A 14,100-nucleotide genomic window follows, 5' to 3' on the forward strand; every position below is an offset into this window, starting at 1 on the left:
CGCATTGGCAGAAGCAGCAAAAAGAAGAAACCACAGTGAGAAGCAACGATATTAACGATACCTGCGCTTCAGAACAGTATCCGCCAGTGTTAGGACACGATCTGCCGGCGGATACTGTTTTAGAACAAAAAACGCCGCGGAACGCTATCTGCCGCTACACCGGCCGGCCGGCCTGTCTTCCCTTGTGCATAACATGTGTGGCGTACGTACGCATACTCTACTATACGTACACTTTGTACAGTACAGTAGACCAAGCGTTATGGGACCGGACGCGTACATGGAGTCACTTTGAAGAGCAAATCCAACGATTTAGCAGGTTAATTCTCACGCCGTTTTCAGAGTATGTTGTCTAGTAGGCTTATATGAGGAGTCTATATCAAGTCTTTAAGGTAAAGGGTGCATATTCTATGTAAAATAAGTAAGTTTTCTTGCGGGAACTTAAGTGTCCGGAAACCCAACCCCCCATTATACTTATACCGGTACTGTATGTGCGGGACTTCCGCGAGTGCGACGTGCGTAAATGTTTGGGACGAACATCTTCGGACGTCTTGACCCACAAAGGTACGTGAAAAACGCTGAAAAATGATGTTAGTTTTCGATTTTTCGACCCATTTTATAAAACAGATGATGCACAGGATTATTTCGTGGTGTTAGTGGAGGCGTAGCTCACTCTCGGGTATTTACAATGTAGTGCATGTTTCACAATTGTAAATACCCTCGACACCACGCCTACACTAACACACTCTATCCTGTGCATCATTTGTATACTATTAGACACGACAAGAATTCATTGTTTCTGACATGGAAAGGTCTTTTTGCCTCCTGAAATTTGGCTTTACAGTTGACATCAATGTTTGAACAAACCTTCATGATCACTTTTACAACTACAGTGTAATACATGGTCTGCTAAAACTTCTTCCTGCATCATGTCGCTTCTACTCACTTTGTCACTGCAGAAAAACAATCAAGCAGACTTGGGGGTGCTTCATAAAGCTGTTCTTAGTGTTAAGAGTGACTTAAAAACGACTGGTGATCAGTTCTTGTGCTGAATTATGGACATTCTGATAAGTATAGCACATCAGAACTGATCGCCAGTCGTTCTTAAGTCGGTTGTAACTTTAAGAACATTTTTATGAAACAACCCCATAACTCAATCAAATCACACTTTAGGCATGTTAGATGTGACTTACCAAATGTAGCTACTTAACACTGCAAATAATCCATGAAGAATGTATGTTTCTTGAATTTTTCAGAAATAGTGGATTTATTTTTGTAAGAAACTCCATGAATCATCTTACACTATGTACCTACATCAAATCGTCGGTGTTTTCACGAACCGACGCTATTTCGATTTTGGTCAAAATTTTCAAAATCGAGATATTGGTACCAAATGAAAGTGCTTTCAAAACTCTACCAAATCCCAAAATTTTAGATCACAAAATTAATTATTCTTAATTTTATCAAAGAAAGAAAAAAACGACGGTACTCGAAATATCGAGAAATTGAGAAAAAGGGGTTTCACGAACCGACGCAGTAAAGATACGCCGGTTCGTGAAACCCGAATTGCTAGAGTGAAGAGCAATGCGGGTTTTACGAACCGTCGCAGTTGCATTATTTTGAGCTTTGTTCAACTTACTGGCCTAGAATAAGGTTTTGGCCCTAATCCAGATCTCAGAGTGAGAACCAAACCTTCTGAAAGATGAATGACGACCTAAGCCAGCCCACTGTCCACGAGTGAAGTGAATGGTAAGCTATAATCCTATTAAAATCATGCTCAAAATAACAGTTTCAGTTGGACTACCATAACCATTAATTGCGGTAGAGTGTAGTCCCATGTATTCAATCGCGTGATGCTTATGAAGCCTAGTCTGTAAACGCCATCCAATTTCAAATTAGATCCCAAATCATATTATTTATAGTTTCTTTTCAACTTATGTCGTTACTTCTGAGACTACTGAGTACTGTAGTCGTAACGTCTGTGTGCAAGACATGCAAGATGTCAAAGTCTCGAAGACACTCATGGCTATGCCTTGACTTGAGTTGAAAATGAAATCATGAGATTGACAAAGTAGGCCTACTAAACTAAAAAAAAGAGTAAAAAGTCTAAAAGTAAAACTCAATGGAAGAGTAAAGAATAAAGTTAGACATGTTAGACTTTAACTTTCAAGTTTAACTATTAAGTCTAAGTTAAGACTTTACTTGTAATGCCAGTTACTAAAACTAAGATCAGCTGAAGTCTAAAGCCCGCCGCACACTACACGATTTTGCCCCGATTCACCGGTCTTAAGACCTTAAGACTAGAAGTGTGACGTCACAGTCTAGCCATTTTCTAGTCGTACGACTGGGTCTTAGCGCCAGTCGTAGAGATTTGACATGTTGAATTCCTACGACCAGTCGTAAGCTTTCAGCCATTCACAATGCAGTAAAATGCAAGCGCACGCAGTGCGCACTGCGCGCGCTTTACAGTCGGGTCGTATAGTGTGCGGTGTGCGGTCGTACGACTGGTCTTAAGACCCAGCTTGGCTTAAGACTTTAAGACCAGTCGGATCGTGTAGTGTGCGGTGGCCTTAAGACCAAGTCAAATTAACACAGAGTCTATAGTCTATTGTCTAGCTCTAGATCTACATCTAGACTAGTGGTAATAATAGTAGGTAGAGTCCACCCATTTTTTCCCCCAATTTTTACTGGTCCATTCCTGAAAAAGTTACTGGTCAGTGTCCAACAGTGATTTTTCCTGGTCAGGGACCGTCGGACCAGTGCCAGTGTGCAGCGTTGGTGTAGATGTCATCTATGACAGTATGTGGTCTAGTGATACTACCTAAACACTACGAGTAGTACTCTACAGGTTAGCTGGCTTTCCTGTACAGTGCAGTGTTATAGTATACTTGTGAATTCAGCCCTAGTACCGTACTGTGTGTAGATATGTGACATTATGTCTAACGTTAGTTCGAGTGGAGTACCTTTGAAGCACAGCGGTGGGGCTTTTTTTCCCTAAAACTTGTGAATGCGGTCCAACCAAATGGCGTTTACATATTTACGCGTGATTGATAGTGATACAGTAGCGCTGTCGATTTCCACAGCAGCCATACATAATCTTTTGTCCTTTCTTCTTCCCTTTTTTTCCCTTTGTTCTTTCACCCTTTTTATTCTTGGAATCGAAGGACTTCTAAGAAATGTCCCTCGACTGATTTAACCAGGACTCTTGAGTCCTGGTAAACCTAACCTAACCGAGTAACCGTTAACATTTGTTAGGCCTAACATAACAGTAACACTGACTTAGCCCTGTATTGACTTTGTCTTTGGCCGACTTACTGAGATGGCGAGTCTAACTCTTTAACGTTAGTCTAAACGTAGTCGTTAGATCTGTCAGTGTCAGTGTCACCGGTTATATGGTGCCATCTCTAACGTACGTTAACAAGTTGATGTTAGTTATCTATGTCAACTTACTGATTCTGTAATAGTGATACTGTCATCCTGTTGGATATCGCCGCAATATCATCCGTGACGTGTTAATTTCGTGTCACAAAGACAAAAGTTGCCAAGATCTAATAGTATTAGATGTCTAGATCTAGATGTAGTCTAGATCTATGATATAAACTTTGTGAACCACTGGTAACTTAAAAGTGAAAGGTCTAGACTTCACTTAGTCTATAATTAGACCAGACATTCATGAGGCAAAGGCCTATTTAGTAGATCTATTCTTATTCTATTTTAACGTCAATTCCTACTAACTCGCCACGTGTTATTCCTAAGGCTAAGGACTTCCGGGTTAGTGATTTTTTTTTTCATAAATACCAAACAGCAGACATGTTTCAATTGCATTCTTGCGCAGACTTCATGAAAATATGTGCAGTATCAAAGAAATATGATGCACATGACAATGCCAGTGTTTTATAGGTGAATGGTTAATACCTTTAAAAGCTGAATGATAATGTAGAGTCTAGGTCTAATTAAGATGTTACAGTCTCTGATAAGAAACAGGTTTGATTGTCATAGACTGTTTCCCAAATGCAGGTACATGTAGTAATATTCAGCTATTTCAATGCAATGCCTTGTTTACAAATACATGTAGATTTATATTCATGTGAATGATAATTCAATTTCTACATGAGACATACTAAGTGCTAAACATAATATCTTACATCAGTAAAATGTGTAAATGACGAGACAATTTGAATATGCATCAAATACGAACAGCAGCATTTTTGACATTCTTTGATCCTGCATAGGCCTACCATTTTGTTTTATGTTTAATATAAATAGAGCAAAATAATTTCAACTTCAGTTTTGTTGGCTGATTTTTTTTTTCTTCTCAAAATTAAAGTTGTATCTTGTGCCATGAGGCTTGATTTTAATCAAAAGTTCTTAATTTCTTTCTTTTCTTTCAGATGACTGGTGCCATGTAGTAGCGAAGAACTGGACTGTCTCAGAAAAGAAAAGGAAAAGTACAGGGTCGTGTACATCACCAACGGATGTGAATACAATGTAATGTAGAGTCTAGGTCTAATTAAGATGTTAAAGTCTCTGATAATAAACAAGTTTGATTGTCGTAGACTGTTTCCCAAATGCAATTAGTAATATTCAGCTTTTTCAAAGCAATGCCTTGTTTACAAGGACATGCAGATTTATTCATGTGAATAATAACTTAAATTCTACATGAGACTTGCTAAGTGCTAGACATAAGATCTTGCATCATTAAAATATGTAAAAGGCGAGACAATTTGAATATGCATCAAAGACGAACAGCAGTATTTTTTTTTGACATTCTTTGATCCTGTATACCGTTTTGTTTTATGTTTAATATAAATAGAGCAAAATAATTTCAACTACAGTTTACTTGGCTGATTTCTTTTTCTCAAAATGAAAGTTGTATCTTGTATCATGATGTTTGATTTTAATCGAAAGTTCTTAATTTCTGTCTTTTCTTTCAGATGACTGATGCCATGCAGTAGCGAAGAGCTGGACTGTTTCAGAGAAGAAGAAAAAAGTACAGCATCGTGCTGATCATCAAGGAATGTGAATACAATGGCTTAGGAAAGAAGACAATCTACAGATAGGATAGAAGGGAGAAATTGGGATGAAGGGCGACAACATAAGGACGGTATATCTACAGTGAAATGTGATTGTAAAGTGGAAACATGAAAGGAGATCCTAAGATTGAAGGTGAAAACAATGCATTCCATTCTGTGATGTCGTAATTACAATTTTGCTACACTTTAATAACACTACAGAGAGACATTTATATCAAGGAAAGCTTCATGTGGATATGGAATGTTAGATTTTTTTCAGTGTTCATTGGTATGTATTTCATGATAATAAATCTTGAAGGTTTTGTGTGGTAATCATAACCTTGTGATAAATCTTGATGGATTTCTAAGTGCACATTGGCAATATTTAGATGATGCTGTAATCAGATTAAGTTCTATTCTCCTTTATTCTTTTATTTATTGTTTTGTTGTCTTCAACCCACTTTGAATGTGTCACGTATGATTCTTATAAACATGGGAACATGCACTCCATGTAACTGATGGGACTTATAACAAATTGACATAATTATTCAACCATCACTAGACAGTTCTGTTATATAAGATGTTCTTTATCTAACTAAAATTGTAAATTATGATACGTGTATGTTCCCATGCAAACTCACAACAAAATACAGAAATTTGATTTCTTATAATAATAATTCACTATGTCTCTAAATTTACAATTAAAGAAAGTGATTGCAATAAGGATGTCAAACATTGTATATTAATATAATAGATTATTCATTTGTCTCCATCCGTAGTAACGCACGCAACTGCAGTGTGCAGTTTGTAGGCTGCTGTGAAAAAAAAAAAAAAAAAAATCACAGGCAGCCCAAGCAGGATTCGAACCCACAACCTCTGGATTACTAGACCAGCGTCATAACCACTAGACCACCGGAGTGCCCTGGCGCTACCTTTACACATGAATAATTAAGTATAGAAGGGCTGGGGGGCGCTTCGAAGTTTACTGCTCTTATTAAATATGTACATGTCATTTGCAACTCAACTAAAGATGATTAAACACACTGAAATTCTTACTTTAAATGATATTCATAATCTGTTTTTTTTTTCTTTAATAGCTTGGGATGTACACTTTATACACTGTATCGGTCTACATTTCGCCTACAATATGGAATTCTTTACTTCGAGACGTTTGTTTTTAACAAACAAAAAATTAAGAGTCCTTTAAAGGTGCTGTAAAACAGTGGTGTTTGTTTGTTTGTTTGTTTTTTGGTGGGGGGGGGGGAGTCAAATTAGCCTTGGCCCCTCTCCGCCGTCTTTTTTTTTTTCCTTTAGCTGCATTTTTTTTAGTCATCACATGAAAATTCGTCTGCATCCACCCCGTAGTTTTGCTGATGACCTTTCTTTTTAATTATTTTAGCCACACACAATTTTGGCTGAATTTCCCCACCCCTCTTGTGAATTTGCTAGTACATGTACTAAAACACATTCTCAGAATGTGTTTATAGTACTGGTGGATTAAGGATTCACAGGGAGGGGGGGGGGTCGGCCAAAATTTCTCTTTTCTCGTATGTAACAAGCCTACGGGGCGAAAGGCTGATATTATGGGCTTTCTACACACATTTTTAGATGCTAATTATTGGTTAACATGAGCATGATCATTTATGTTGTGATTAATTTGTTTCCTTATATATGTATGACTTCTATTAGAGACTTAATTGGCTTGGCACTCCTTACATCGACCTATTTTAGACACCCATTTCCTTCTCTCTCTCGTGCTTTTTCTCTACTGTCCTGTGAATAGTGTAACTACATGTACATGCAGTACCTCTTCTCTTTTGTATGATATACATCAAGTTTTTATCTGAGCATATGGGTGTTGCAGCACTCTCAAGCTTCATGTATATGCAGCAACATCTTTGTGTGTTCATATACATAGTTATGCTTGATACTGAGTATATTAATTTGAGAATGTTATTCTTTCTCTTGTATATGTTCCGTCCGCACTCTATATATGTAAATGTACGATGTAAGATTTGGTGTGCATGTTCGAACTGTGTTCCTCTTTTTGTGAACACACAAGAACTGATATAATAATGAACTTGAATTACACATATTCTTGAATCTTGATTCCATCTCCATTTGCCATTAGATATGTATTGATTTATGGAGCTCTTCCACAATTGTTATCCTTCCCATTGTCATTACTCATCTCTGAATAATTCAAATTTGATATTTTATTGAGGACCTTCAATATATTGCTGCAAAAGGCATAATAAAACATGACCATTATTATATATTTAAAATGCAGCTTGAAATTCTGATAGTGTTGATATTTATGTATTTTTAGGAGTTTATCAGTTTCGAAGAGTGCATGCAGGATGAGTTTTATATTTTTATATGATCAGGTGCAGCTATCATAGAATCTGTTGAGCAGGAAAGAGAAAGATGGAAAATGAGGAATTATGAGTGAATTTGCATGCGAGCCAAATGACAATAATGACACTGATAAAAATTGTGGCAAAGTAAATGTCACAAATATGAGGAGTAATAAGAAATAAAGAAATTAATATATTATTTCAGAGAAAGAAATAACAGAGTGCATGCATGAGTATGAAAGATGAGTAAATACAAGTAATTATTACTGACTGGCACGCCTTTTTCCCAAGATTTAGCGGTATCCTTCATCTTAGAACAAACATTCATAATTATTATGAAAGAAGTGAACTGAATTTGAATTAAAAGTTAATAAAGTTAAAGTTAAAAAAACAGTAAAAAGTCAAAAATATGAAACACAGTATACCGAGTACATGTATTACCAAATGATAGATGTCCAAATGCAAAAGTGTTAAATAATAATATATCCACACAAAAAAAGGGGGAGGCAAAGAAATCTTTGGAACGATCAACCACAGCTATAATAACAATACATGCGTGTACTAAATGAAGATGAAAACAATGACAACACTCTTTTTAGAACAATTGAGAGAAACTGGCTTGTATTATCATCTTAATTATCACTAAATGTATTGTAATCATCACAACAATCATTACATGACAATTAATTTCAATTAATAAGGTTATTGTTAATAAGCAGGTATAGCCCTAATAGTATTTGTATGTAAACACATACGAAAATGAAATAGCGACGGTTCGTAAATACACGCGTATTGCACGTTACCTATTGTACAGGCCCTACAGCGCGGGTCTCACGAACCGGCGTAATACAACTTACGTCGGTTCGTGAGACCCGCGCTTAAGTACATAACCTATGGTGCGCGCAAGAAACGATGGATTTACGAACCGACGCAGTGAGTTTGAAGACAGAAATATCGTAATTTTTTTGAATTCACACTGAAATTACACTATGGATAGGAAGAACAACTTCCACTCTCATCACCCTGTCAAAATTTTCACACACAAGACAGGAAAAGTCATTGAAAACGTTGTCTAAAACTTGTGAGATCTTCAAACGCGATTTTCTCAGAATTGCATTTTCGCTCAAAAACGAAATAGCGTCGGTTCGTGAAAACGCCGACGAAATATACAAACATTCAAAGTAATATGTCACTCATGACAATTAAAAGCAATAAAAACATGACATTCATTTCAACAACAAAATAGATGAACTTACCAAAGATATGTATGCAATTAGCAATTCATAATCAAAATAAGGTTGACAGATAGCACAAAATCAAAATGGCACAATCCCACATTCAGTGTGTGATCCCTCAATATCTGCACCCCAAGACATTTTGCACTACATATCTATATTACTTACCAGAAGGTGTGACATACTAAATATCCCCCAACAGACACAAACTAATATTGACCTGTCACGCAATATTCACCTGTCATGCAATATTCACCCTATTGCATCAAAGTTTGCCTCCATTGGTTTTCTGCACAAAACTGAAACATTGAAATTCTCGTTGAGGGTACAGCATGGTGACAACTGCAACTTGCACACTGTTCAGTATATCCACATGCGGATTGTAACTGTGTGCTAGTAAAGAATTAGGACATTGTAAGCAGTTTAGTAAATTACAGATAATGAAGTTTCTTCACTTCTCAATTTTTTTGAACACCTGCAGAAATAAGGTTATACAATGTATGCAGCGTCATTTTCTTTTTACAGCCATATGTAATTCGCTGGAGTAGCAGTATGTGTGTAAATGTGAAGATTGAATAATAATCCCTCATAGGCTGCTGATAATGAAATAATTGTATCAACCATTCACAGAAGGCTGTACAAAGGTTGTCACAAAATTTGTTACATTTCAGACAACTTTCACAAGCTACAAACTGAGGTATAATATCGATCAACAAGATTGACTCAAAAATGTGGAAAAATGGGGAGAAATATACAAAAATATTTTACTAGTCAGATATCATCCAGGTACAGAGTGTCACCCTGCTACAGCAATTTTACATAAACTGAAAACAAATTAACTAGCATATGACTAGCAGACTGAGAACTTCTAATGCAAGTACAGTGTATCTCTCATAAAAGTGATTAATTGTCGGAATGAAAGGACTAAAAGCCTACTTGAATATGAAAATTAATTTTCTACTAACTGTCCTGACTTGGTTCTGGCCCTTTATTTCCTGGCTCTTTCTAAAAGTTTAAACTTCTGAGTCTTTTGTGTATCTCTGAGCAACTGTTATTACAAATATGATACACAATATGAGATTAAAGATATCCATGGTAACATATTAAAATCCTTACAGGTGATTTCTAAATACCTCTTTGTGGCATAAGTTCGGAGGTTCATTACCAATAAAGATTGACCAATGTATCAAGTTTGTGCAAGTGGATCCTTTCTCCTTCATCAGTTCACCAAGTAGACTTAAAAAAAATGATCCGCAGCATCCTAGCCTAATTTTCCCAGCACAAGGTATTTATACATACACTGTACTTGAAATAGTCGTATATTCTTGTGCTTGATATAACCAAAGAATATAATATTTATCTTTATTTTTATTGTTTTGGGGGCATTTACGTGTCAGTTTTGCTAGCCAAAACATCTACTGAACTATGGGTATCAGCAAAACAAGGTTTCAAACAATATGTGACCTTGCACCACAAAACAAACAAAAAGTCGCCAGACATGAATTTTAAGTTAAAGACCATATTCTGAAAGAACAGACTTTAAGCTTCAAAATGATGTATAACTCAAATCAAATGGACTCTCCTAACCTATCTAAATATTGGAAAGAAAGCACAAACTCAGGAAAAGTGTGAACTGAGAAAAAAGGCTCTGAAGTACAGTGTCTATTCAAGCGCTTAATCTTTACCAAACCGTGCTGGCTGTGTGATGAATGGGACAAAAAACAGGAAGTAAACCACCAGAGTAACAACAATGAAGGGATTATTAGATTAAACTGAAATTACGCATGCCTCATTAACAAATTCTGTCCATAATTAATGCCAACTTTCAAAGCAGTAGCACTATCCTTTCAAAAGTTATTAGAGTTGAAAGTGAAGAGTGTGGACAAGGTTTTTCAGAAATTAAAAGGGGATTCTAAAGACACACATAATCACACTATTCTACCAAAAATGTTCGAGATAACCTGCTAAAAAAACACTTTCCTGCCCGTTTTATGATACCAAATTTTAGCATAATGTAAAAGAAGACCATCTCATTCAGAAAAAAATGAAAAAAATCAAGTTCGGCTAGGTTGACCCATTTCACTTATTTTCAGTCCTCACGCAAATTCAGTGTGTGCGACTTTATGTTCGTTTTGAGGTGCACGGTCACATATGACAGGCTTAATTCTATCATTTATTATCTTTTTTTGGGGGGGGGGGGGAGGGGGGTCATGTCTAAAGTTACACTAAACTGAAGGCATGTGATTTAACCTATCGGGGACAAGCTAGTTTTGCTTTAACACACATTTCTTGTGGATACCTTTTGTCCGAGTATACTCAGGACTTGTCTTCAAAGGGTTAATTAAGGTGTGCATGACTCAGGACATCACAGATTAACCATTGGCCCCACACATAGCAAATTGCAGTGGGTTGGAGTTGAATAACACAGAAGGGCATCACACTGTGGTTTATTCTCAAAGACAATGCCAGGCTTCGACTGAGTATTAAGTTGCTCCTTTGTCCATTTTTTTGTCTGTGTTTTATCTAATTCACAATCTTCCTGGCAATCTTGTAAATACGATGCATTTCCTTCATTCGATAATATGGCAGAAGATAAACTTTAAAAAAGTACCTAATACACCATTTATAACTGAATCAAATCCAATAATAGAAATTGCAGTCCTTTCTCTTTGCAACGTATCTTCCTTATTAAGAATAATGAATATTATATATATATATATATATATATATATATATGAAGAGTTTGTTCGCAAAAACCGATAAGTCCATTTTTGAAGAATTTGAAGTACGGTCTCTGTCATAAAGTACAAAATAATACCTTTTAAATGATATATTGATCACTACATATAAAGGTACATTTTTGAAGTTATAGTCAAAAGAAGCAAAAATTTCTTATTATTCTCTTTATTTTTCTTGACCTTTAATTGCAAACATTTCCATTTGGCAAATATGGACTTATCGGTTTTTGCAAACAAACTCTTCATATATACATATGTATATACAAATGTATATATATATATATACAGAGAGAGAGAGAGAGAGAGAGAGAGACTCTCTTTCTCGATTTTCCCTTTCTCTCTCTTTTTCTTGACAGTTGCGTCAACTTTGTTCCTACCAGAGCAGGGCCAATCTACCAGTCAGGCCATAACATGGTATGACTCAAGGAAGTTGGTAAAGATACAGCTTCCCCATTTCATAAAAAAGTTGATATTTATAATAGCTACTTCTTACTGTGCAGCAAAGGCAAGTATCCTGGTAGTGACAAAACTTCTTCTCTATTGGATATTGTGACGAGAAGTTGCCATTATTTTCGTAAAATGGGGGCAGAAGTCATACTTATCTATACCGGTATAATCGGAAACTTAACAACATAATTATTGTTCTTGAGCAAATAAATCCAACTGACTATAATATGCTGAGGACATATAAAACTGTGGCAGAGCAGTATTATCACAGTCAGCTCCCCAAATAAACATTGCTGAGACCTCTTGCATACCAGGTCACACTGAAATTCCAATGTAGCAATTGCGAATAAAAATCTGACCGGTTGCATGTCAAATCAAGTCATGTTTATTTTTCAAATTATTTTTGACGGAACTATTTATGTTAGGCCCTGAATGTCATCACTAAAAGAAGGGATAAAGTACTAAACTCCACTACCTGCTGTCACAGTTTGTGTAACACAGTAAAATCTTGTTAAAATGTGGTTGGATACAGCAGGCACCTGATGTAACAGGGTAATTATACAGGTCTCACTCCTTTTTACATTCTTGTGCTCTTCACCTTGATACAATGAGGGACTAATAAAGCCAGATAGTTAAATGTTCCCTATGGGAGATCATTATAACAATATCTGTACCGCCCTTCTGTGATCATAATTATGATTACCTCCACCATTAAAGGATGTTATCTATTCATCGGCATTGGTTTATTTGTTTGTCTGTGAGCAAAATAACTCAAAAAGTTAAGAACAATTTGAATGAAACTCGCAGGAAAAGTTGATAATGAATTAAAGGGGATGGCTAGTAACTGATCCGTGGAAATCAGTGGGAATGCTGGAGGATGATTGTTCCAATCCTTGCGGGATTCATTTCAGAGTACATTTCGGCCGTAATAAGGCAAAACAACGTAACTCAGAATATCATGTTCTGAGAAAAACGAGTTTGAAAATTCAATTGGTTCCCATTTTTCCGTCATACGAGTAAAACACTTTTGAAGCAGCGAAGTTTCTTAGGCATTAATAAAGAATATCTCGGGAAAATTTCAGTAAAATAGGACCTCCCGTTTTAGAGTAATTGCCATATTTAGAATAGATACAGCACTTTACCGAATCACAGCAATGTGCTGATGAGTAATTCTAGTTTGCCAAAAGAGCGTATCCTCACTTACGTTGTGCGAGAATCCTCACGCGGCAACATATCAGTTAGGCAAAAGAACGTATCCTGACTTACGGCGCGTAAGCATTCTCCCGCAAAGCCACTTCAGTATGCCAAAAGAACGTATCTTGACTTACAAATATCTGCGCCTCAACCCTTTCATCAATGTAATTAGGCAGAATGACATATCCCGACTCAATGGCAACAATCTCTATCATTTATGTACTTTGACAATTTTGTTAACTAGATGATAAAATTGCCGTTATATGTTTTTAAATATACATAAGAATGGTAAAACACAGTAGCTTGCAAAATTATCGATGCAATTGAACATTTTCATTTTTTTTTCTCGAAACTTACCGAGTATATACTAAAATGTAATTAGTTGTTATCTACCAATTACCGTGAATTTTTGTTTCACTTCATTTGCATATACAGTTTACAGTTTATTGAGATGTCCATTCTTTTTTCTTATCTTTAAGTGTATGTTTTTTATCCCTTAATTTAAGATTTTTCATTGGGAACATATTATATTTGGTTTATCATTCATGTTGATTTAACAAAAACACGGATTTGGATTAATATTGACAGCTAAACTTGACAGTTTTGGGTAAAGTCTGTAAAATGGATTTCATTACACTTCTTATGCCCTGTGATACAATTAAGATGAACTTGAAATATGTATAATCTTTAGCATGACAATGCATGAGTGGCAACTATAATGAATGTATAAGAACTGGCCAAAAAAAAAATAATAAAAAGGGTATAAAAAGAATTGTATAGACATCTGTACATACACTTCGTTTCAAAGACACATACACGCATTTAATGTGTTAATATTGAGACTCCTATTTTAATTTCTATCTTTTCTTTTATCTATTTAACGATTTTCATTGAGATGAAAGGATTTGAACAGAAAGAATGATATTGTGTACTTTGTTTATCGCTATAAGTTGTTAATGTTTGGTTGATTGCATGAATTGTATCCGTAAGGTTAAAATTTTTAATGATGATATGGCTCAATTCTTTGAACAACAACAATAATAACAATGATTGATCAGGTAATTATAAATCCAGGTTTTATCGCTATTAGGTGTAATTTGACCACTCACACACACACACA

The sequence above is a fragment of the Diadema antillarum genome, unplaced genomic scaffold (assembly GCF_040938485.1).
Source record: "Diadema antillarum isolate AM-2024a unplaced genomic scaffold, OU_Dant_1.0 seq00000560_RagTag, whole genome shotgun sequence".
In the NCBI taxonomy this organism is placed as follows: Eukaryota; Metazoa; Echinodermata; class Echinoidea; order Diadematoida; family Diadematidae; genus Diadema; species Diadema antillarum.